This window comes from Balearica regulorum, chromosome 9 (genome assembly GCF_011004875.1).
Source record: "Balearica regulorum gibbericeps isolate bBalReg1 chromosome 9, bBalReg1.pri, whole genome shotgun sequence".
Lineage (NCBI taxonomy): Eukaryota > Metazoa > Chordata > Aves > Gruiformes > Gruidae > Balearica > Balearica regulorum.
The window spans coordinates 16004279-16029554 of record NC_046192.1 but is presented as its reverse complement, the minus strand read 5'-3'; the positions used below and the strand labels follow the sequence as shown (position 1 = coordinate 16029554).

At 43.3% G+C, this 25276-nt stretch overlaps 1 protein-coding gene across 2 annotated transcripts in view; it reads left to right on the top strand.

Annotated features, from left to right (window-relative positions):
- Nucleotides 1-633: 633 nt before the first annotated feature.
- Nucleotides 634-25276, top strand: part of OSTN (osteocrin) — a 53134-nt gene continuing 28491 nt past the window's right edge. The window contains exons 1-2 of one of the 2 annotated variants that reach the window (XM_075761851.1): nucleotides 634-800; nucleotides 24259-24341. The gene's annotated coding sequence lies outside the window, so the exon portion shown is untranslated. The remainder of the gene's footprint in view (nucleotides 801-24258; nucleotides 24342-25276) is intronic. The other variant, XM_075761850.1, reaches the window with a different exon arrangement.

The following is a 25276-nucleotide window of genomic DNA, read 5'->3' as shown; positions in this document are numbered from 1 at the left end:
GGCCAGAGCCAAGGTAAAGGTAAGACTCCGAGAGGGCATAGAGGAGCATCATTACAAGGGCAGGAGGAGTGGAAGCATGTTTGAGATCCCTGTGATTGATGATTAATAACTCTGTTAGTCCCAAAAGGCATTTACCAGGTTGGGTGTCTCTGTCCTGTGTTCTCTGGTGCTATGATAAATACCATTGCCTTGACCGAAGTGGGAAGTCAGCCTGGATGGGGCAAGAAGCATGAGAAGCTGAGAATGAAAATAGGAGATGCGCAGTTCTCAGCCAGCCTGCTCTGGAGAGAACAGCCTGTACAGAGTGACTGTGCTCTGTGAGGCTGGTGGAGGTCTGCCTGGGCTCGGGGAGGTTGCTTCTGTAGGTCTGAGCAAACAGCTTGGATTGCAAGTGGAAACAACCTCCCATGTTCTTTGTCACACAGTACCTAGGAAAATCTTACCAGAACGCACTCGTGCCATGTCGTTCAAAGTGCTGCCCTGCTTCCCCTCTTTGCTCGCAGTGCCTTTGAATGTGGCCCAGACCATATGGCAGGGGAGCTGAGAGATACTGCAGGAATGCCTGAAGGGCTGTCCTGCCAGGCTCTGTGATGAGCTCCTGCCAACCCAGAGAAACAAGGGATGAGAGAGGTGCCAAGGTCAGAGGTGGGCTGAGCAGCTAAGTTCTCTTAGACTGTAGAAACAGGACCATTTCCCCAGAACCCTTCAACTCAGCATCGTATTTGGATAGTCTGCTGGGCTTCCTGTACACCCGTGTATTCTCACTGAGTATCTTGAAAGCATTTTGGCCAGCACCACAGGTAAAAGTTCCCTTCTGTTACTAATATTCTTTTTCCTGCATTTTAATTTAATTTCCCCTATAATTCCTTCTTTTTCCACTGTGCATTTCCCCTTGAAAGCTAAGATTGCACAAACGGATGTATATTCTTCCTCCCCAAGTGCATGTAGCCTTTTCTCTGCTGTTTGAAAAAATTAACATTTGGGCTGAAGTACACCTGCAATTCCCATTAACGTAACGGAGTGAAACCGACCCGCTGGTAGCGAGTCAGAGGCTCTGAACTCCCTTCCTCTGACAACAGATCTTGGGGGAGGAAAAGAAGATGACCCAGAAGGTGGTAGGGAAGTCTGCTTTCTAAGCAGCAGCGATACGTAGGGTGTACTGGCTGCTGATGGAGCCTGCACCTCCAAATCCTGCTCGTGTGCTTAATCTTAGCCTTGCCATTAGGTGCTTTGCTCCGAAGAGGCGTGCAGTGCAAACCCCCTGATTCTTGCTAGGGTATTTAATCCTGTACTGGTATCATCCATAGATGTATCGCCCAGATGGATGAGCTAAAATCTTCTGCAGATCAAACTGTGTGTGTTGAAGCTGTATAGAGTGGAGGAAAAGGAAAAATAAGGGGAAGCCGTCCTTAGAGTTTAGTTCTCGTGGACTGGTAGGAGGCTAGCAAGCAACTTCGGCTATGGTTAGTTGTCCTGATTGTCCATGTAGGACGTTTTGTCTCTTACCCTAGAGTTGAAGTTTAGGATCTCAGTGTGGAAAGAAATATGTTATGTGCCAGTGAAGAAATCTAAAACAAAGAGGAGGCACACAAGATAAACAGTGAGCAAATGGGAAGTTTGCTGCTTACTAGTGCAAAGTATAGTTCTGGTCCCCCAATGCCGTAAAACAAACTAAATTCTGATAAAAGCTGTGTATGAAGAACAACTGAAAAATAAAAGTTTTAAACAGTTTAAGTTCTATGTTCCAGTCAAATTAGTCTTAGCAAAGTGAGTCATTTATTAAAATAATGTTTGTGAGGAAATAACTTCTCTATTTTTTTCCTCATCTAACTGTTCTTTCCTAGTATACTTGCTGTTTGCCAAATAATTTGGACAAACATACATGTAGCCTGCTTCTGCTTTTGTTCGTGCAAGCTGTTCCTTGTTTGTGGCATATCCAGATATTTTCCTTCTTTCTGAAAGGAATGACTGGAGCATTGTGAAACTGGGATACTGTCAGTAAGGCTTGCAGAAGAACATGTTAATTTGGATGAAGAATAAGACAAAGTCTTCAAAGATGACCACGGGTTCCAAGTGTTTTGCATACTGTGTCCTGTTAATAGACCAAGCTTTGAAAAGTCATTGGGGAAAACCTGGGGTGGGGGTAAGAGTCATTGCTGTGCTATGCAATGCTTGTCTAGACTTTGCCTTCCAGTAAGTCTTTACCTTCCTGCTCCCTAACAGGATTGTGAAAACCCATCTGGTTTTTAGCTAGCTGGCCAGCTCTGGTTACTAAAGATAAAACCAGTGTGTAGGACAAGATCTCTCTTATCTGAACTGTGGATCTATTTTGCTTTGGGTACTGCAGGAGCTGACTCATGAGGAAAAGATGAAAGAGTTAAGAAAGGACACGACAGGTAATTGATTACAAAGTGGCCACAGAGAGTCTTTTGCAAGAGTTGCAGGATATGGGAATTTTCAGACTGTCCTCCTGTGCCATCTCGTGTCTTGTTCTGTGAGCATGAGGGCTGCGTTTCCTTTCAGTCCCTTGTGAGATAGCTCATGTTAGTGAGATTCCATGTAGGAGCTCGTCTCCTTCAGCCACAGTTTCTCCTGAACCTTTGTGTGATTACTACCTATTAGCATCTGTAACATCATCCTCCTCCTGCTTTAGCCATTCCTGTCAGACCTCTGCTACTGACGGTGCCTCATGATTAATACGTGAAAGGGTTTTGTTCTCTGCCCTTCTCCATGGTGGAGGTCTGTGTGATTCAAAACACCCTCCCGACTCCCCTTTCTGTATGCAGCCAGTAGATAGTGCTGCCTCTTTGCCAGGGGGTGCAGATCAGCACCTTTCACATCATGTCCCGTATTCTCAGCTGTTTTCAAAGGATGGTTTCTGGTGCTTCGTGCTGGAACTTCAGCTAGGGATTGAGTTCAAGACGCTCTTGCACATCTTCATAATGGGCAGCAGCCTCATGGACCAGATCCTGCAGCACTTACCCACTTCTGGGTAGAATTCCAGTTGCACTTGCAAGGTGTTCTTTGCTGCGTCAGGCAACCAGAGGATTTTTCTTTGATGTAGGAAGGGTAAGTAGGAAGATATTGAACCAACACAGTCTTTGAGACTTTTTTATGTGATGCGTATTCATGTAGTTTGAATTTCAGTATCTCAGCAATTCATCTGAAAATTGGAAGTAGGCAGAAAGAGCAGAGGAGGCTGCGGCATTGAAAGGAAAAAATGCAGAACAGAATGTCAGCCTGCAAGATAGCTGGATTCAAAATGTGTTTTTCTTTTTCCCTTTCTTTAGAATAGGAAATGAATCCCAGATTCCAAACAGTATTCCTCATATAAATCAGCAGTAGCTGTTAAAGCTGAATGGGTGTAAACAGGAGCAAAACTGGGCCTTCAAAGCTCAATAAGAATTGTGGCCAGTGAGTGCAGTTTGTGAAAAGGCAGGCTCCCTGACAGATGAAATTGCTGTTCACTGTCGCATTAGTTCTTTTGGTTTCAGGGACTGATACCACAGCACAGTCTAGCTCTGCAGTTCGTAAGCCTGGGCACTTGCAGATCCCAGCGAGCAAGAAAGCGGGATCTGCAAGAACAGAAAAAAGAAAAAAATATTGAGAACCAAAAATAAATCTCATAGTCCAGCTGGCAAATATTCCAAGGCCACAATTGTCTTTGGCATCCCTCCACCCCCCAAGGTCTCCAACGGTTCTGAGGCCCCCACCACAAAAAAAAAAAAAAAAAACAAAAAAAACAAAAAACACACCACCCCAAAAAAACCCCCAAGGGTTTAAAAATACAATAATTAAAGAAAATCTTGATGTCATTTGAATTTGGGAGTATTTGGAGTTTAGTGTTGTGTGAGTGTGTGTGCACATATGCACCCAGTTGGAGTCTGAATGGACTGTCCAAGCAAGGAGCAGATGCATCCCTTCTCTGTCTGGGGGGTGCAGGACTGCCCGTACAGTAAAATGTGCTGCTTTGGGCTCTCTCTGCTGTTGTGATTGTTGTATTTATTTCAAGAAGAATGACTCCAAAGTGGTTGAGTTGAAGGCTGCTCATTATAACCCTAGCTGATTAGAATTTAGGACTGTGCAATTTAATTATGCAGAAATTAAAATTATGATACAGGACAAAACCATATTCCCCTCCATCCTATGGCAAGGAGAGAATTCCTTTCTTTTGTGTAGTTACGGACTTCTCTAACGTTGATTTCAGACAAAGTATTCAAAATCTAGTCTTCCCTGGCAGCAGCCTGCCAGCCCTCCTCTGCATACCTCATTCAGGAAGAGTATGTCTAGTTCAGCAGTTATCTCTTTGGAAAGGTGCTTGGGAGTAGAGCAGATGCAGCTAATTCTTTTGAACAAATTCTCTTGAACTAATTCATTGATGTAGATGCTGACTGATGTGGATTCAGTGTATCTGACAGTTTATAACTAGCTAATTAGAAAGTATCAGTTAAGACAGTTTTCTTAAACTGTATCATTTATGATAGCAGTTGTTACAGATTTGGAAGAAAACTTCTTTATCACTGGTTAAAGCCTCATCCTCCCAAACTGACTAATGAGAATTTTCAAAGGACTCTTTTCAAAAGAAAGGAGACACAAACCATCTCTGAGGAGGGACAAAGTACAGAAAATTTCTACCCTAAAAGGGAAAGCTTCAGAAATGAGCATCAGAAAGCAGGATTATTGCAACAGATGTTGCTTTTCACTCTTATCGGAGTTTGCTCACAATAAGCTCTTTATTCTCCATGTCCCATGGCCAAGTGGTGGTGGTGCTCACTGGTGTATATGCTGGAATAAAAGAGCTGATGAGCATTCACTGGGATGGTGCAGCTCACCCGACTGTGTTTCTGCACTGATGGAGTGAGAGGACTGGAGAAGAGGTATGTTTTATCAAATATGCAGTTCCTCTTTCTTTTCTCCATTGCAGATGATGAATAGATGGGACCAGATCTTCAGTTACTTAATCTTTTTTTTTTTTTTTTTTTTTTTTTTTTTTGGTATGAGTTTAAAACTTTCTTGCTGCTCTTTTTTCAATGATAAAAGTTGTCACCTGCTGATAGTTTAGAAAAGCCTTACAGCATTTAATTGCTGACCAAAGCCTAAGTAAGGCTAGGTCTCAGGGAATATAGGTAGAGTCTGAGCTCCCTGAAGGGGAGATGGCCAAAGCTGCAGTCTCGTTTTCTGGGAGCAATACTCGGATGTCAAAGGGCAAAGAGGAGAGTCAGTAGCTGTAACCCTTCCTGCAGAGAGGCTATGCTCCCTGCTCTAGTGACATACAGCTCACAGACCATTGCCTTAGATGTTACGCAGTGCTGGCATGTGACATCTGGATCAACCTTGGAGCAGGTCGTGGAACAGGCAGCAGAGATGCACATGGGGAACCCCTGCGTACGGACTGGAAGTCAGCCAGCATCCTACCAAATGTCAGGATTAGAGTTGTCTCTTGCACAGAGAGAGTATTTCCCTTGTGGTGCTCACTTCAGCATCACGTGGGGACGAGATGAGCGGGTCTTTAATCTGCCTGCCGTGGCAGCCATCCTACTGCTGAAAACCTCGCTCTGCCTCCTGACCTGAGCCCTGCTTAGAGATAACTGAACCCAGCAGCATCTCTTGTGGATGGTACAGATGGGCAGGAGCCGTTGTCTCCCGTGGCCGTGGGGAGCTGCCAGGCTGCTGTAGCAGACCTCTGGGAGAACGACTTCAGCCTTTGTTGCTGCTAATGGTTACAAGCAACTGATCTCTCTGTGGAAGTGCCATAAACGAAGAGTAATTTTGCTATTAAAAATACTAAAATCTTCCATATGGAAGAAAGAGGGGTGGGGTTTTTTGTTTTTAATTGCTATTTATTTTTCTCATTGTGCCCTAAATATACATAGCACTGTCCAGCTGGCTGAACCACAGAGCAAGAATGAATATCTGCCCCATCTATAAAGGCACAAACCTATAAAGCACAGATGACAGACTGAAGTCTCAAATCTTTGCTCTGTTCACATATATGGAAGTTTTACCATTGGCTTCAATGAAACCAGAACCAGGATTTGGCTTACGCAAAAGGACCATTAGCCAAATGAGCACAAGCACATGAGTCAGATGTTCTGGGTTGATTCCTGCTGTTCCCATTGTTTGGCCAATTTCTTCACTGCTATCTGCCTCAGTTTCCCCTATTTTATCAGTGCATAATAGACTAAGGATGTTTCAATTATTAAGTTAATAAAACTCACCTTACATTTACTACTGTTTTTGTAAGAGGTTTTTGAAACTTCACTAGAGGTGCGCTTTTGCTGGCATAAAAACTGTATCATAAGGATTATCAGCTCTGTCCATGAGTCTGGCTCTCTGCTCATTCGTAACAGTTGTGTTTACAAAAAGACCGTGGCATCATTTAAACTCTAGGTGTCCAGGTATGAAGAAACCACAGTCATTGCTTTGAATATGTATCTGATTTTTCTAGAAAAGGGTTGAGAGCAAGGAGCTTTCCATTTCCCCCATGGATTGTAGTTGGTTTTGAGAGGTGTCCAGCTACAGAAGCTCTGCAGACGCAGCTCCAAGTGACGCGGGGTCACCACTGCAGGGATATTACTGTGGTTAGTACAGGCACCATTGTGACCATCTAAGGGCTTAAATGCATATGCAGGCCTTTCTAGATAAAGTAAAATGGGAGAAGCCACTCGGTGGATAAACTTGGTGTTATTTTTGGATGATTTCGGCTTCTCTCTCAAATGCCATCTTTGTACTTAGTGGATGGTTTATCTGACTGTATTTCTGTGGTTAGAGTGCAATGCATAGGACAGCATAGTTTGTGTTAATAATAATTAATAAGAGGGCAGTACTGTAGCAATTGCTGTCCCTTTGTCCCATGATTCAAGCACAGCATGTTTACTGTTAAGGTAGATGGGTTTGCTCTGGACTCCAGAGGCTTTGTGTCACTTTTGAAAAGCTTTATTTTCTTTTCTTTTCTTTTTTTTTTAGCTTTATTATTTCAAGATCCTAAGGTCTCCTGCCAGGCTTAAATTATGTTTTTTATATTTATTTGGCTTCCCATTGAAACCATCCAGTTTCCATAAACCCCCTAATAACTATTTTAAAGTTTTTGTTCTTGGCTCTTTCCAAACCTATAAACACTGGTTTGAAAACCAAAGCTGAATTCTGTGCAAATAATCCTCTCTACCACCCCTTCTCCTCTGGGTATAAGCGGGGCCTTCAGTGTTTTCCTTCCCAGCACTTGTTAGTTATCCATGACCCACATGCCTCTTGTTTGGGGGGAAAAAAAGGTAGTTGTGGCATATAAGCGACCTGACAGACGATGTTTCTGAGACATGATGGTTGCAAATAACAAAGGAAAACAGCAGCAGGTAAAGTAGTTAAAACACAGTTGCGCTCCAAACGTGTCTTTTCTTCCTGCCTTAGTGTAATCCCGTATTTAGCATGTGCGTGCCCCTGAGAGAGCACCCTTGAGCAGGTGGTTGTGCTTGTTGCCAGCTCTCAGCTGCTGTGTGGCAAGCATAAACCAAGCCCAGCCCTCACCAGTGAGTGCTGCTAGTGCACGGGGACGGCCCAGAGAAACACAACTTGCCCCATGAGATCTTCCAGCTTGTGAAAGGTTTGGGTGTTCTGGTGAGAGGACAACGCATAGCCATGTCCTGGGGAGGCTGACCCGTGCTGCTGTGTAGCTTGAGAGACAGTGTGGAGGATGAAGCAGCAGAGAAGTCCCAGCAGAATATCAGTGCCTTGGGGAAATATGGTTGTTTAAAGATTGGGCTTTTGGATGAGAAGCCAGCCCTGATATCTTTTTCCCGAGAGTAAAACTTGCCACTGATACCTATGATGATGTCTGCTTATTATGGGAAAGCATGGTGGTTCTTGTCAAAAAGGAGACCTTTTTATGCAAGGCTAATCCCTGGGAAGTTTATTGCTATGCTGGTACCGGTGGTGGTATGGAGCTAAACCAGGATGCAGAGAACTTGCACGGACTTTGCACCAAGTCTGTCAGGAGAGGATGGAGTTCAGTCTCTTGTCTTTTCTTTTTGTTGTGCTGGCTTTTCTTTGCATTGTGTAGGTGCTGAGATGCTGGGTCCTGATAGCAGTGGAATTGCCTTGTCCCAGCTTGTGCAGCCACGGACACTGGGTTTATTGCAGCTAACTAGAGGCCACTCGTCACTTAACAAGTGCCCCAAGTGAAGTGAATTCAGGATCAAATGTCCATCTTGTGTCTTTCACAGATGCTCAAACCAACAGGTGTCACAAGCAGGAGGCCAGACCTAGAGGTACTGAACTCAATGGAAAAAAAAAACCTGTATGTCTTCAGAAGCTTTGGATCCTCACCGGTGACAAAAGCAAATCTTCCAAAATACGTTTTCTGTGCAGAGACACTGAGTGGGGCCTCTGGCCAACATCTGAAAAACCGGGGGCTAAAATTAGGTCCCTAAAATACCAAGAGCAGTGAATGGTTCCAACTGATACCAAGTTAGGAAAAAGGGCCTGAAATAAACAGATTCCTCAGTAACCAAGATCCTGTTTTTGAGACAAGTGTTCATTCTCACAAATCAAAACAACAAGAAACCAAAAAGAAAAAAGAATGAAAACATCAAATCAAATCCCAGCAATCCGATGATATTATCAGCCAAAGCATGTCCTACTAGAATGTTTTCAAAAATTCCTTGGGGAGTACCAGTGAGCCATGAAAAGGATATTGCTCTTTTCTGAAGTATTAGATTGGGGTTTTTGGGAACACACCGTATTTATTCATGTGACAAGTCTGTTCTTCTGCTAGGTCATGTATTGGCTGTACGGTTCTTTTGTCCCTTGAGAAGTTTCTTTCTTTTCCAGGCTTATGCTATAAGATATATATTTCTTAAAAACATTTTTCTTGTCATCTTTCTGGCTTTGTGATGGACAGTATGATTATTTGTATCATTTGGCAGGTACAGTGAGGAAGCAATTAGCAGCAATAAATACTCTGTCAAAAGGATGATTGATGTCCAGGACTATCTCGCTTTGATAGGTGTCTGAACACATTGTTCAGTGCAATCCTGTTCCCTGGCTGAAATTGTTGGGAGTACTGAAATATGAATGTCAGAAAATATTAATAGGAATGACAGCAATCCTGAGAACATCTCCAATTTATTTAAAAATAGTACTTGGATCTGGTTTTTAGTTCTCTCCTGAGTTTGTGGTGGTGCTCCTTTCTGCATATGATGAAAGTGGCCATGATACTGCATTTTATATTACTTTTATGTCTCAACTAGGAACATCGACTTTATCATTTTAGGATGAATGACTAAGCATATTTTTTTTTTAAATTGTATACATAATTGTTAATGGTGGCTTGAGCATCTAGTATATGTTTATCGTTGTGCTTAAATTGCTGTGTTGTCCCAGCACCCTACTTGTCAGTCGAGATCTCACTGTATAGTTGGACAACCAGAAGACACTTTCTGACCCAGGACATTATGTACTTCCTTGACTCTACATAAAAGGAAGGAGGACCCATACTGGCTTAAACTGTGTAGTTCCCCGAAGTGAGTGCATGCAGCAGTGCAGGCTGCTTTGGGCATCAACCTATTTTTTTTGTATGTATCTGTAGAGAACTTAGAGTGAGTGTGATTCCTGGCTTAGTTCTCACGCTTTTAATGCAGGATGAATAAGTAATATCTTGTGGTGGGTTGACCCTGGCTGAGGGCCAGGTGCCCACCAGAGCCGCTCTATCACTCCCCTCTTTCATTAGACAGGGGAGAAAAGGTACAATGAAAAAAAACGTACGGGTCGAGATAAGGACAGGGAGAGATCATTCTCTAATTATCATCACGAGCAAAACAGACCGAACTTAGAGAGGGAATTCATCTTATTTATTACTAAGCAAAACAGAGTAGAGGAATGAGAAATAAAACTAAACCTTAAAAACACCTCCCCCCACCCCTCCCATCTTCCCGGGCTCAACTTCACTCCCGGCTTCAACCTCCACCCCCCCCAGCGGCACAGGGGGACGGGGAATGGGCGTTACGGTCAGTTCATCACACGGTGTTTCTGCCGCTTCTTCATCCTCAGGGGGAGGACTCCTCTCATCATTCCCCTGCTCCAGCGTGGGGTCCCTCTCACGGGAGACAGTCCTTCACGGCCTTCTCCAATGTGAGTCTCCTCCACGGGGTGCAGACCTTCAGGAGCAAACTGCTCCAGCGTGGGTCCCCCACGGGGTCACAAGTCCTGTCAGCAAACCTGCTCTGGTGTGGGCTCCTCTCTCCACGGATCCACAGGTCCTGCCAGGAGCTTGCTCCAGCGCGGGCTTCCCACGGGGTCACAGCCTCCTTCAGGTGTCTCCACCTGCTCCGGCGTGGGGTCCTCCACGGGCTGCAGGTGGAATCTCTACACCCCCTCATCCTCCCTCCATGGGCTGCAGGGGAACAGCCTGCTTCACCATGGTCTTCACCACGGGCTGCAGGGGGATCTTGCTCCGGCGCCTGGAGCACCTCCTCCCCCTCCTTCTTCACTGACCTTGGTGTCTGCAGATGTTCTTACATCTTCTCCCTCCTCTCTCTGGCTGCAAAAGCGCTCTCTAACTGTTTTTCTCTTTCTTAAATATGTTATCACAGAGGCGCTGATTGGCTTGGCCTTGGCCAGCGGCGGGTCCGTCTTGGAGCCGGCTGGCATTGGCTCTGTCAGACACAGGGGAAGCTTCTAGCAGCTTCTCACAGAAGCCACCCCTGTAGCCCCCCCGCTACCAAAACCTTGCCACGCAAAACCAACACATATCTCTAAGAATATGCACCTTGAAATCCATGTGTGAGGGCACCCTGAAATATGCAGAAAGGAAAAAAAGACGTCTGTCTCTGTGGCTGTTCAGTACCAGAAATAAAGTCTTCTCAGTTCTGCACAATCTAATTTCTAACAAACTTTTTCTGTTCTTTCTTCTTATCCTGACCACGTGAGCTCCCATTGGGTACCACACCACCAGACTGCTCTGGCAGCTGTAGATGGGGCAGATGAGACAGAGCAAAGAAAACAGAGTTAAAGTACTCCTGGGACAGGAAAACTGTATACGAGGCCAATAGAGTGTCTTACCCTCCTTATGAAATGCAGCAGGAACTTCCTTTTTTGACAAGGCATCGGAACAAGGGTTGGGTTTCTCCCTCCACTGCAGTCCCTAATGTTGCATGTCCTCTCTCTGTAACTAGAGAATTCACTGGTCCCTGTAACAGGAGAAAGGAAAGAAGCTGAAGCTTCCCGAAGCAACTTGTTTTGTAGTCTAATTTAGAGGAAGGTGGTCAGAAACTAGAGAGACTGGCGCTGCTGCAAAACCCTAGATAGACCCTGACGTAGAATAAGGGCTTTTTGCAATGCTCCACATAGTAGAGGCTTTTCCATTTTAAGTTCAAGTGCAGTCACGGTGGCAACAGTGACTTGTTCTGTCCAATGTCAGTTTATGATGGAATATAAATGTAGTTTTAAAAATACATATTGGGTTTAAATGCAGCTCAAAATGTCAGCATATTACTCTGTGGTCTTGCAACAGCAGTATTCTAATAAAATCACAGCCCTTCAGCTTCTGGAAGACAGCACAGAGAATGATACTCCTCTGGTACTGTAAATTGTATTTTCCCTTTACAGCTCTGGCAGATTTCTTGAAAGTTCAGTGATATCCAGGCAAAACCAATCTTAAACAAACCTGAACTCTGCCTAGAAAGGAATCCTGATGTTACCTACATTTGGAGCTTCCTCCTTCTCATTCTAACAGAATGCTTTGATGATTGAAGGGGGGTTTTGTGTGTGTGTGGTGGGAGGTGTTACATTCCTCTCCTCCATCCCCACTCAAGAAGTATGCTGTGGCCATTTTAGTAAGGAGATATTTCTGCTCTGAAGACCTCCGCAGGCAAGCAAGGCACTGTACACATAGCTCAGCTACAACGTGGGGTGTGTGCTACTGTCTGTGCTGGAAGTCTTTATGGTGCCTCCATTACACTCACAGGGTATACTTGTGGATACCACCTCTCCCACGGAACCTTCCCACGTGCCTGACAGCAACACTACGACCATAAAACAGTTGTGTCACCCTTCAGTGGCCTGATGGAGGCACCCCTGCAACTCAGAGTCTGGTGTGTATGGGTCCTGCTCACAGCCACCATCAGCTTTAGAGAAGAGTACTGAAGATGAGCAGATGAACAGAGTGGTTCCTTTATGAGGGCTGATGGGACAGACTGGGACCCTTTAGCCTGGGAAAGAGACACTGAATGTGGCGATATGACAGAGACTAACAGAATTATGGAGTGTGGCACCACGGCTGTTAACCACTGCCACTGCCCAGCCTTAAGACTCAAAAGTCACCCCCCACCCCCTCTGCTTCCCACTGTTTCTGCCATCTACATCTTCTTCCCTCACAGCTGGCAGCAGGTCTCTTTCTCCAAATAAGCAGGCAACTGTCTGATGACGTTGGTCAAGTCCTAGGGCAATTTACACTCCCTGTTAACTGTATTAACTCCCTCTGTAAATGTGATATGCTGTTTCCTCTCTTTTCCCCATCAGCTTCAAAAAAAAAAAAAAAAAAGTGATATTTTTCCACTGTGTGGATTTGTTGCTTGCCTCTCTCCCATTGCCACCTTCCCCCAGAAAATGTTGCTCATCATCAGTGATGCACAATGCGCACTCCAGTGTCCACCTGGAGTGAGCTGCCCTTAGAACCCGGACAAGCTTAGACTACAGAGCTAATGTTAATCGAGATGAAGGTTTTTCCATCCATGGGTGATCTAAAGTCATGGAGAATCCAATACAAATGCTCTCTTGGTTAGGTCCTTGGGTCAGACTTCTCACAGGGAAGGAAGGAACACTGAAAACCAGAAGCTGAAACGTCTGTCTTCCACTGCAGGTTGCTGGAAAATGAGCTTTTTCTTGCCATCTGGTTATAAAAAGGCAAATGTGCAAGTTGTGTAAATCACAGAATAATTGACTCTTATGTGAGATTGATATTACAGTTGCACAAAATAGATTTCTTATTTCCTTGATTTCCTAGCAAGGAAGTGCTGGATTATCTGTTTTGGTTTACATATTTGAAATGGATGCCTCTGCTTTAGCCTAACACAAGTTTAACGGATGCTGACTTAGCAAAATGTAAACATTATCTGTGGAGATCAACTGGGGATCTGATGGTTTGATGCTATAGGAGTCTATTAAGTCTTCAGAAGTTTATTTCCACCTTGAGTAATGTACAAGCAGTTTCTTATTGGCATCCAAGCAGATGCCATTGTGAGGTTTCCATAGACATAACTTGTTGGGTTTAGTTTGATTCTTTGGGTGGTGTATGAAAAATAAATACAGTAAGAGCTGGGTTAAATTTTTCAAATCTTAAAACTGATGTGAAAATAAGTAAGTTTGTTATCACAGAGGAAGAGAAAGAGTATTTTAAATCGTTGCAGAAAACTTTGCATTATTTCCAAAATTTGGAACTTGCATTTTTTTTCCATCAAAAATAATCACATTTTGAGGAAATTATTAAGCCACTAAAAATCCTGTGAGCCTTTTCAATGATAGGGATATTTGCCTGCCACAGCAGATTCCAACTTTAACTTCCAATTTACTTTTCCCTTTAGTTGCTTTAAGCATTCCTTCATTCTTGGACTTGTTCTCTCAGACTTTACTTTTCTATCAACCCCAGTTTATCCCAAGATTGCAGCATTTCTTTGTACAACACCATTTCATTTAAACACTTTAGAGTGTATCACTGAGGCAGTGCCATACTTGAAGGATTTGTGCCAACTACGATATGTAATAACTCTCTTTAAAAGTATGTCTTTTTCTTCCACTGGCATTATTATGGACTAAGTATCAACTTTCTTCTGTGAAGATAACAGACCCAGTGTTGATGAGTCAGGCTTCAGTAGACCTATGCTGATTCACACTGACTGCAGATCTGAGCAAATTCAAAGTCATGTGGCATTCAGAGTTGGAGCAGGAACCTTAAATCTGAGGTCTTTTCCATCTGTAACATGTGGGTATGGCAAGAGGGTTATCCATTGGAAGGCACATGTGGGTATTGTAAAAAGATAAGTGCAGATCGGGTCCTCTGTCTTGTGGGTGCTGTAGTCGCCAGAACTCCTAACTCGAATGCCATGCCATGTCTTCTGGATCCAGATGAGTCAGGCAGACTGGCTGCTCCTGTCCCCAAAGGAGAATGCGGCGTTTCCTTCCTTTCCTCAGGGGCCTTGTCTCCTTCATCATCAGCAAGGAAATACTGTCCTTCTGCCAGGCAAAAAAGGCAAGCCACATCAGCTTTTCAGCCTGGAACCAGTCCTGGAACTGGTGAGGCTCAGGCTCTGGTAAACCGGGACGCACGTAAGTCATGCCTTCGCTGCTCCTGAACGAGGTGGCAGCCAGCATGCCAGTTCAGACACTCCCCTGGCTTTCTGCTTGCTTTCTGCCACATGGGCGATGTCTCTAATGCAGCACTCACATCCTGTATGTATTATTGTCTGTCTCTATGCGTAGGTACCCAGACATGCATTTGCCTTCCAGAATTTAACACGATCCCGCTTGCTGTCTGCCCAGTGCACTCCAAGCCTGGGGCTGTGGGGATGTAACACAGCTCAGATTAGTCTGCGATGGAGGAAGGTTAAACTGAGTCAGGTTATCTCATTATAAACTAAGAATGCACAAACAAGAAATACCAGCTAAATGTACAGTTAACTGGACTAAGCCCAAATCCTTTGACTTGTAAGGCTGTGGGACAGGAGAGGGTCTTTCTGTTCTGTTTACACAGCTTCTGAAATGGCAAGGCTGTGACCTGTGTTTGGGACCATAGTGAGTGATAATCTAATCCTGTATTTTGCTTAAAACTGCAGCCCATCTCAGTTCAGGTGCAGTAATTCTCTGAGGCTCAGAAACTAGGGATTATAAAATATCTCATGATCCAATTTCCTTGGATTTCATGAGTCCCTGCAAGCCTGATTACATGGGGCTTCCTACCTTGCTGGTACATCACTTCAGATATTAAAGCTTTCCCAAGGTGCACATGGCCATGGACAAACACAGACCGACAAACAGGTGCAATGAACCATCTTAATTCCTGTGCCACAGGGGTGGAACAGAGCTCCTAATGAACACCTCGCTGCTCTTTCTGCATCTGTCATGCAAGCAAGAGTGGCTTGTCACCTTCAGCTTTCTGCACAGAGAAGTTAAATCTACGCTGCCCATTAAAGCCCTTGCCCTTTAGTGGAGGCAGAGGGACCTATTCTGCCCTGCAAGTAATACTCCTATGAAGTACAGAAGCACTACTGTAAAGTATAGGGCATAAAAAAGGCCAGAACCAGATGTTGACCCAACATGGTGGCCATGGGCTAGGGCTTGCCAGCTGCATACATGGCAAAGAGGGGACACAGTCATAGCAATTAATTTCTCGCCTCAGGGTGGAATAGCAGACTTCCACTCACACATATGCAGAGCCAACCCCTTTTCCAAAAGCGAGCGTGCTCACGTTACACAGTGTTCAAAAGTCCTTGCTGTTCCCAGAATGTTTCCTTAGCTCGTTTGTCCGGTGAGGGGCACAAGGGAAAGCAATTACTGCAGCAAAGGTGGAAAATGGAGGTAACGGTTCAATCTAATCACCACCCCACCGTGGAGAAAGCTACATCTCTCCTAACCACAGAGGAGGTGTTTAGTGCTCCAGCTCAAGGCAAATATTTCCTCCTCACTCAGCAGCAGTTAGGCAGGGTGTGCCAAAGCAGCGTGAGGAAAACAAGAGCTGCATAGAACTGTCATCAGCAACAAGAGTCCTGGAGTTTACACTCAGCTCTTCTTGCTGTGCTAAAATAGATGACAGGCCACATTATGCAGTCACAGAGATTAAAGTTCAACAGACTTGGGTGCAGAGCTAGTGGCTGGTCATTGCATTTAACTCTTTGAAGATCGTAGATGACACTTGCACCCTTCTTGCTAGAGTCTAGAAGACACCAACAAGGAATCTCTTTCAAGGGACAGGCAGGGGGTTGGAACTACAGGATCTTTAAGGTCCCTTCCAACCCAAACCATTCTATGATTGTATGAGAGGTGCGGCTGGTGCAGAGGGTCCCTTCTGCAGCCCTGATGGATGAGGTGCCTCTCCAGCTGTAGCTGCACTGAGCCACTAACTCAGTGCAAAGAGGGGCAGCCTTCCACAACCTGCTTCCCCATGGGATCAGTCCCTGTTCCTGTGGTATCAGGGACCAGGCTGGATTTTTTATGCCTTTCAAAGTCTTTGCATCTAGCTGACGGAAGGGATATAAACCAGGCCAGTCTGATCTCATTCAGATCAGCTTTACCTCAGTCAAACTTGCTGTATTGATTCTCATGATGTTATTCCATTTGCACTGAGGTCAGGATGCTGTATGCTGGATTTATGTCATGAACAAACGTAACAATTGTTTTCCTCTGAGTGCTTCTGTTTGTAAAGCATTACCAGGTGGCAAGCGGAGTTTCTTAGGAGACAACTGCTGTAGCCTGAAAGTGTTTTAAAAAGATAAATGTTTTGATGGCTCCAACATGCTATAGTTGAACTATGATCAAACTCTTACCCCAGTTCCAATGGTGGAGAGGTTGCGTTTCATTGGACTTGCATTGTTTCAACTAATGTGATGAGTAAAGTGAATGCACAGTGAGAGCCTGGGTTCAGACCTTAAAAAACAAAACCAAAAAAACCCAAAAACCAAAAAACAGATGTCCATTGCTCCATTACTTTAAGTAATAGTATACCTTTTGCCTTTTGAAAACCTTCAGATCTGTGTTACTGGTCTTGCTCACAATATTGTAGACAATCACATCAGATCATAGTGTTTATGACCTGAGCAGAACCCAAAGCAGAGCTTTGGTCAGACTGGTGTCCTGTGTGTTGAACTGTGTTTCTGCTGGCCAGCCGTAGATAGGTTCTTTACTTTCCCTCTGGATCAAGTCCAAGAGGTGGTATTTTATTAATGAATAAATTGCAACTTAAATTTATGACTAAAAACTTGCTGTAGATGTTGCTGAAAGAAAACCATTCAAGTTAGCCTTCAAGAAACTTCAGGATAAAACATTGCTTCTCTGCAGATCGATCCATACGTTTATGTACACTGATGCCAAACTGCACTCGTGTATAATGACTTCTCAGCATAGATGCTATATACTGGCTGTTGGTACCCCAGATACAATTTTCTCAGAGATGTTTTAGTTTTTAAGTCCCTAAGAAGTTATTAAAAATATCTTAATAATTACAAAGGAATTGTACAAGGAGCAATTAAAAATGTCAGTTAGATATTTGCTGTATCAACTGTCAAGTCACATACTTTCATTTAATGAAATCGGTTTCCAGTAGAGTTCATAACATCATCAATGACCTAAATAGTGCACCTGACAGCTTGCCTGCCATCTCGAGCTGTAAATCTGGGTAACTAATGGTATATCGAAGAAGAAAAGGTCAATAAATGCAGAAGTGTGTGGAGAATCTAATCTTTCCCTGGCACTTGTTATTCCTTCCTTTTCACTCTCATTTCATTTTATAGTCTGTCATGTTAAACTAGTCACGCTTGGCAAGAGCCTGATCAGGATAAGTTTCCGATAAAGCTGCATCCGTTCTTGCCACACAGCATCGGACGGACAAAGGCAATACGTGACTGCAGATCTGGGAACGCACAAGGGGGAAAACTCTGTTCTGGAAATGCAATTTAAGGAGGAGTTATAAATACATGCAAATGTATTAAATTTGAGAAAGAGATGGGAGAGACTACAGAAGTCACTCATCTCTTCATGCACAATTAAAAAGGTTTTTGGTGAATTTGGTTTTGTTGTGAACAAAACTGCTACTGTTGGGAACAGAAATGTCTTAGGCTTCTGAACAGTAGACCTGGGAGTCTTTCCATCTGTCAGTACATTTTTTTTTCCCTGTAGTGTGCTTAACACTTTGCCCAGTCCAGAAAGAAATGACTCAGTCAAAAGGACTTCCTCAATCTCCCTTGGGTGATTATTCCACAGCCTATTAGGTATCCCCATTAGGAAATGTTTCCAACATAATTTTCCCTGTGCTTACTTTTAAAACATCGTTCTATGACTAGATATTATCCTAAATAACGCTCTTCCATCGTTAGTATTTCCATTTCTTTTGTATTTGTCTATGGTTATCATTTCTCCTCCTGCATTTCACTGGTGTTTAGTTGAGCTGCAGGTGTTTAATGTATTTAACCTTTCCTCGTATGCCAAGCATAGGACTGGCACCAGGATATTTATACACCATTAAACAAGGGTGGCGCCTGTTAGATGTAATTACTTTCTTCTAATGCTTTCATGGTAGAGGTTGTGCTGGAGAACAAGGGCAGCTTCTATTCTAAACTACGCGGAAAAGGTGCAACTGCTAAACAAGAATGACTTGTAAACAGACTATATATAGTAAGATATTAGTTTAGTATCCAGCCTTGATTTAAGTCCACAGGGGAAGCAGTTAAATTTAATCGATGTCGACCTCTCAAACAAAGATATTGCATGTATGTGTGCACACGAGAAATTCCAACCAAACTGATGAATATTATCATGTTTACTAGGATTCTGTATTTTAACTGTAAAGAATATCTCTAAAACCACTAGAGTCTTTTAGACTGTGGGAAACATTGCAAATGTTACCACACTACGTTTGGATGCATAATATGTATGTGTTTTTGTATCTCAGCATATTTTGGGTTTCTTTGAACTTTAAGATTAGCTCTGAATTTCTTGAATATGTGAAGCTCAATTCAGGGATAGTTATATAATTGCTGTATAGTATATTACCCTAAATTACTGATACGTACTGTCTACTTGAACTTCGAATATGTTTTTGAATTAAAGGTAGGGATGATAGCTCTGTCTTTTATTAAAGTTGTAAATATTTAGCTTTTACCTATCTTTGGTTGCTTATAAATTTACTAAGCTTTTAGTCTTTGGGTTGAAATTTTCTATGCCAACTCTGTCTGTCGGGCACAATATGGTATGTGTATGTAAATGTTACAATCATTTCAGTGAATTTTTTCAGGCTTTTCTGAGAATAAGAAAACAGGAAAATGTGATATAAAAGTGCAAGAACAGTCATACCAGGTCAGACCAGCCGTCTGTCTAGCTCAGTATACTCACTCTGACAGTGGCCAGTACTGCAAGCAAATTTGACACTTCCTTCAAATATTCTCTCAGCCTCCAACAATTTGTGGCTGAGGGATTTTAGAACCAGACACAATATTTTGTACTTAATAGTCCTTGAGGGATTTTCCTTTGGTGACTGTTTTTGAATCTGTGTAAGCTTTTGGCATCTAGAATATAATTTGGTGAGGAGTTCCACTGTTTAAATACACCCTGGTTGAAAAGTGGTCCTTTCTGGTTTTTGAGCCTATTTCCTGTCATTTTCAATTGAAGATCCCACACTGTTATATTGGAAGCAATCATTTTGAAGGCCGGCTTCTGCCAAACCCTGTCTTGGTCCTCATTTTGGAGTAGAAACAGTCAGCTCAGAGCGCTTTGCTATGTAGGCAAAGTTGGAGTATTTAAGATTATATCTTCCTATGTGCATCACTTCATGTTTATCGACACTCGATGTCATCTGCCCTTTTTCTGGCTGGACACCCCATCTTGTCACCTTCATCGAAATTTTCCATAATCATTCCGTAATACCTTGAATGCTCAATTATCAGTAGCAATTTGTCTTCTCACTGTTGTTTTTCTTTTCTAGATCATTGCATAAAGCTTATTTAGTTAGAAATGTTAACAGTTTTCTTTGAGCAGCTCTAGCCACTTCATGTGATAGAAAAGAAGAAATAAGAGTCAGGATTGTCAGGAACGTGCATATTGCCCATGCTGCCCATGAGCATCCCAAAATTTCGTGGGTCTTGTAAAAGGGAATGCAGCAGATGCTCAACAGCAATGATTAAGGAAACTGGAGATGTTCCGTTTCACTGAAATATAAGTACCTTTTATTTATGTAACTTTAAAGGGCTGACTTTGGATACCAAGGTTCAACAGGTTTTGGCTAAAGAATTAAATAGCAGACCCAACACTGACTGAAATTGAGAGCGAGACTTGCTTAGAAATCAGTAGGGTGTTGTATCAGATGTAAAAATAATGTTCCCAGGTTAAGAATGAATAGGAACTAGTCCAGGAAAGCAATTAATGAATATCTAACTGTACATGCTTGAGTAAATGTTTTCAGTGGGGATACATATTCTGAAATTGAAAACCATACTTAAATGCTGCGCTGGACTCCTTGAGGAGTTGTATAGCTGTCTGTAAATATTGAATGTACATGAATTGTTTGAAATGTATGACCAGTTTGAAAATATCCTATTTATCAGTGTGCTTCTGACGATCAACCTTGACTGATCATTAGTTGTTTGCTTCTTTTTCATATGTCACTTCCAGATTCCCAGTGAGATGCAGACTTTGTGGGTCTTCTCTGGGATCTGGTTTGGTCCCCACTGAAGTTAGTAAGTGGCAAAGTTCATCAAAAAAATATCAGCAGGAATTTTTTTCCTTTTTTTATTTCAAAATAAAGTTTCTTAATCTTCTGTGTTCCTTCCCCCTGTTCCTCTCCAGGAGATCCGTTCCACAGGGCCTGTGGAATTTTGGCTTCTCATTTATATTTGGAAGAAAAACAAATTTCAAAATGTTGGAATTTCTCACAGATCAGAAATTCCTTTTTCCGGGTAGTTCTACGTGAGAGGCACCCAGTGGCTTCTGTGGCACTTGGCTTGCCTGCCTAGGATGGTCAGGCAGAGGTAGCAACGCCTGGGTGGAGCAGGAGGAGGAGCGGCTGTACCGCAGCACCCCCACCACCTTGCCGCCAGGTAAAGCACCCTCTGCCCCAGCGATGATAACCGAGCCTCCTCTTCTCCGATCCTTTGTTAAATCTGCCTCAGAATAATAGCTCCTTTGCTGAGTCAGTTTAACTTTTCCAGCTGTAAAGGTAGTGGATATCTTTGTCAGAGATGGGATTCTCAGAAGTTCCTAAGAGGCAGCTGTCAGCTCTCAGCAGCTTTCACTGGGACATTTCAATCCTAGCCTGCCAGTGAGAGGGAATTTTGAAGTGTGCCAGGAAGCATTGTTCCTTCAGATGATTATTTTTTCCCCAACATAAAAGAAAAAAAAATAAAATAACAGAAGTAGGAGATTCCAGTTAGCAGAAAAGGAATGAAAATAGTCCTAATGTCTCCCTTTACATGCTCCCTGCAGCTATTGTTTCACCTTTCAGTGTGTCATTTTTGCTGTCCACTCTCCAGTCTCTTTCTGTTAAATTTCTTGGGAGGAAGAAGAAAGACCAATTTCACTGAAGTGTAGTAGAAACAGGGATAAGGGGAGACAGGAAGCTCATTTTACGTGGGATAAAAAAGTAGAATATAAATTATCCAAGAAGAAATGAGTAGGGTGGCAAGGCACAGGTGGGGGGTGTGCGGGAGATCTTGAAAGGGTTCTGCTCCTCTGCTGCTGCTGCATCCTTTCAATACCAATTGCGACTCTGCAAGCGTAGTATTTGAGTGTAGGTGGGACATACGTCTTCATTCTCCAAAGCACACACCTCCTCTAGTCATTTCCATGAGCGTGAAGACTATGTAACAGCTGCAACTTCACTGTTTCTGACTTTTTTTTTTTTCCATAGTAGAGGACAGTCAAGGTTTACACTTACGCAGATGAGGGCATCAGAGCAAATTTTAAATCACTTTCTTCCATAAATGATAATTAATTGCCTTTGCTGGAAAACAATAATTAAAGGAGGCCTAGCTGATCTGATTTGTTTATAGCACCCTTAGTCTTATGACAAAGTCAGTCACAAAACGTTTTTACAGAATTTGAGTAGTCAGGAAGGAATGATAAAATACTGAGTAAGAGACAAAGAGAGAAATCAAATTATTTTCAATGTCTCTTAAGGGACAACAGCAGATACCCCAAGGTTCAGTACTAAAATTTAGCATATTAAGTTCCTGGAAGACTGGACAAATAGGAAGCTTGCAGACTTTTGCAGATTTAACTTTATTCAGGTTAGTCATGGCTGAAGAAAACTACGATTAATTTCAGAGGGGTCCATCTCAATGGTGTCTCAGTTCAGGACAAGGTTCTGAAGTACCAAGTAATGCAAAAAATAGGCAGTGGAAATAATTGGAGAAGATTTAGTTGTGAGAAAAAAGAAATTCCTTAGCCCTGTGTATAGGTAGTAACTCATGACATACCAACACGTGCAGGATCTTTGCTGGGCAATGTTGTTCTAAGCTCTCTTAAGTCATTTAGGAGAAGAAGATTAGGCTTTCTTCACAGAGCCCTCTGAGGTCCAAGAAATCCCTTTTGCAGGGACCATAACGTTCCTGACAGCCAGGTTCATGCTGGCACCATGCACATTCCTTGCACAGCCACTCTGTGAGTAGCAGCCATGGTGTCACTGGTGACACTTGGGTGGAGATTCAGGAGAGGCAGCTGTACCATTTGAATCACCGCCAGCACAGGTTCAGAGCATGCTCACGTAACTGTCTGAAGTGAATTAACATGTGGGCAAGTTCTCTTTCAGGAACATTTTTTTTGTCTGGTTGGTTCTTGCCTTCTGCACTGTACTACCCTCTGAACATCCCTTGGTTACAACCATTAGAGTATTTTGCTTTCTTCCATGCCTCATCGCATGTGATTCCTGCCTGCAAACTCCAGGACCTGAGTGATGCTTTCACTACACTTGGGGCTTTAGCTCTCCCCCAAATCACAAAGCTACATGTGACCAAGAACATACCATTTTCATTTCTGCCCTGAGTTGCTCAGCATTGGTATCCAGTTTGGGCGTAAAGAAATGCAGGCAGCAGCAGCGTGACCATCCATGTAGCCAGAGATGTGAAGACAAAAGGAGGTTCCTTGGATTTTCTACCTCACACATAGGGAACATAAATGTTTTGACCTTCATGAGCATGTTTTTGACAAAGACTGAGCAGCAGTGAGTGAAGGATCTTGCGCAGCTCTGGTAGGGAAAAGGGAATCAATCCCCAGCAGTAGCAACTTCGATTGAGCATTATGTCTAACTTTAAAAATGTTCAGGGAAGAGAAATGAAGGCTAAAAAAACAAGGAAATGAGCCAGATTTGCAGAGGGAGCAACTGAGGGATGGTGGAAGGTATGTGCCTTTCAGAGCCTCAAAGTAAGAAGCAGAAGAGGCTCTTTGGAAATGCCTTTCAGATCAGTGCCTGGCAGTGTCATCACTGTTCACGACACCCACCAGCCTGGCTGGCTGCACTTGTAACGCCTCAAAGCTGTCCCTGAGTACGTGATGTTTGAAAGGGAGATGAAGGAGCTTTCACAGACAGGGGTGGTCCACCTGATTGTTTCCCTCTATTCTACTGCAGATTATCAGTGGAAAATACCACTGCTGTAAGGCAGAAGCTGCTTTATATGGCTCAATTGGGCTCCAGTCTGCTTTTATCCAGGACTAACTTCTTGAATTTCAATATTATTTTTTTCTCTAATTGACACCAGCACAAAGAGGAGAAAACAAAGTGATAAAAATCTCTTCCAGTAAGCGATCCTGGAGCTGTCTTTGCCATTAAAGTCTCTCTTCACAGCAGGGTCTTAAGAAAGTTCGAGGAATGTATGTCTGTCAATTCAGAAACAGGCACAACGAGTCTAAGTGCCTTCCTGAACCACTGCCTTAAAATAACTCTACCAATGGCCACTTGTGCAGTGACATTTTAGAAATGTGCACCGCCTTATTAGAAAACTCAACTGTGAATACCAGGCAATCTACTCAGTTCCTGGGATGTCAGCCCAGAATCCCAGCAGCCTTCCCATCTCAGCATAGCTCAAAAAGGCAATTTTTAAATTAAAATCTTCGTGTAAAATAATAGACATTGTGAGATGGGAAGCCTCATAAATTGAAAAATGTCAGTTAGTTTTGCAGAGGCAAATGGGAGGTCACTTATTTATTTTCACCTTATAAACATTTCAGAAGGGATTCTAGCACTTTGGTAAACTGCTGCAATATTGGAGTATTCCATGTTTATTTACACACACCTAGTAAACTCCCTGAAGTAGCCAAAGTGCCTGGTTTCAGCAGTCCCACGGCTGGCGACTTGGGTGGGTTTTGGTGTGGGTTTGTTTGGGGTTTTTTTTTGTTGTGCTGGGTTAATATTCTGATAGACAAATCTGAGCAAAGCATGCAGATTAAATGCAAATATTTGTTCTCTGAGGAAATGTGAGAGCCCACCAGCTAACCTGTCTGGTCCAGGTGCACCTGTCCAAAGAGGGCTGATGATTAAATAACTAATTCAGTGTATCTTTTCTTTTGTGGCTGCAGCCAAATCTCTGTTTTCTGTTTGGAGCTATTGGCCTGACGTCAGACTCCATCCCGTCAGCAGCTTACCTGTCACACTAGTGCAGGTGGGTCTAGCGCTGTGTTCAGGACTTGCAGAGGGCCTGTTGTAAGGCAGGATCCCAGCCTGACGGAGGTCAGCTCAGCTCCAGCCAAGGTTATTGGCCAAATTCTCAGGTGCTGGAAAGTTTAGTTGATTTAAAATCATTGTGAAAATCTGTGCAGCTCTGTACTGTGATTTGTTTCTATTTTCAGGGTATTTGTGCTGACTTGCCCCACTGGAAACTTGCCTAAGCTGGTGGAGTAAAGGGGTGTTTGCTCTGATTTCAGCTGGTCACAGAGTTCTCCAGTTCTCCTGGACCACATCTTCATTTCAGTTACACCAAAGCAAATGCTGCTGAGGACAGGGAAGCCGTAAAACCAAAATAATACTATGAGAGAAAAGAAACCTTTTACTTATTTTGCTAGCTTATCCTTCACCCTGTGCTTATGTGTCCTTGTGTGTCCTTCGCCCTGTCCCAGTGCAGCAGGATGAACCCCGGTTTCCCTGCCCCAAGCCTCCCCTCTGCAGTCAGCCCCCTGACCTGCCAGTGGGGTTCGCTCTGGAGCTCGCTAGCAGTGCTGCTCAGGGTACCCCTGCTGAACATCCCCCAAACATGTTATCTAGGTAATATCAGTAGTTAAACTTTCACCCAGTGAAAGTCAGCATGAGCCAACAAAGTCAGCAGTTTTGGGCCAGTGACAGGAAGATAAGTGTCATGGGCTAAAGCTGCAGTGCAAAAGGTTTTTGCATGGGTGTTAGGGGATGTGTTCATGACAGACACCAGGCTAGCTTAACCATCTGGACAACATCTTCTCCTGCATCTGTGGGTGGTTTTTGTTCCATTTTTTTTTTGTTGAGCCATATACGTCTCTCATCTGGATTATCTCAATTGATTTTAGTGAATTTCTTGGGATTTTTGTCAGCACTAAAGAACGTTTAGTTCATTGCTCGTAATACTGT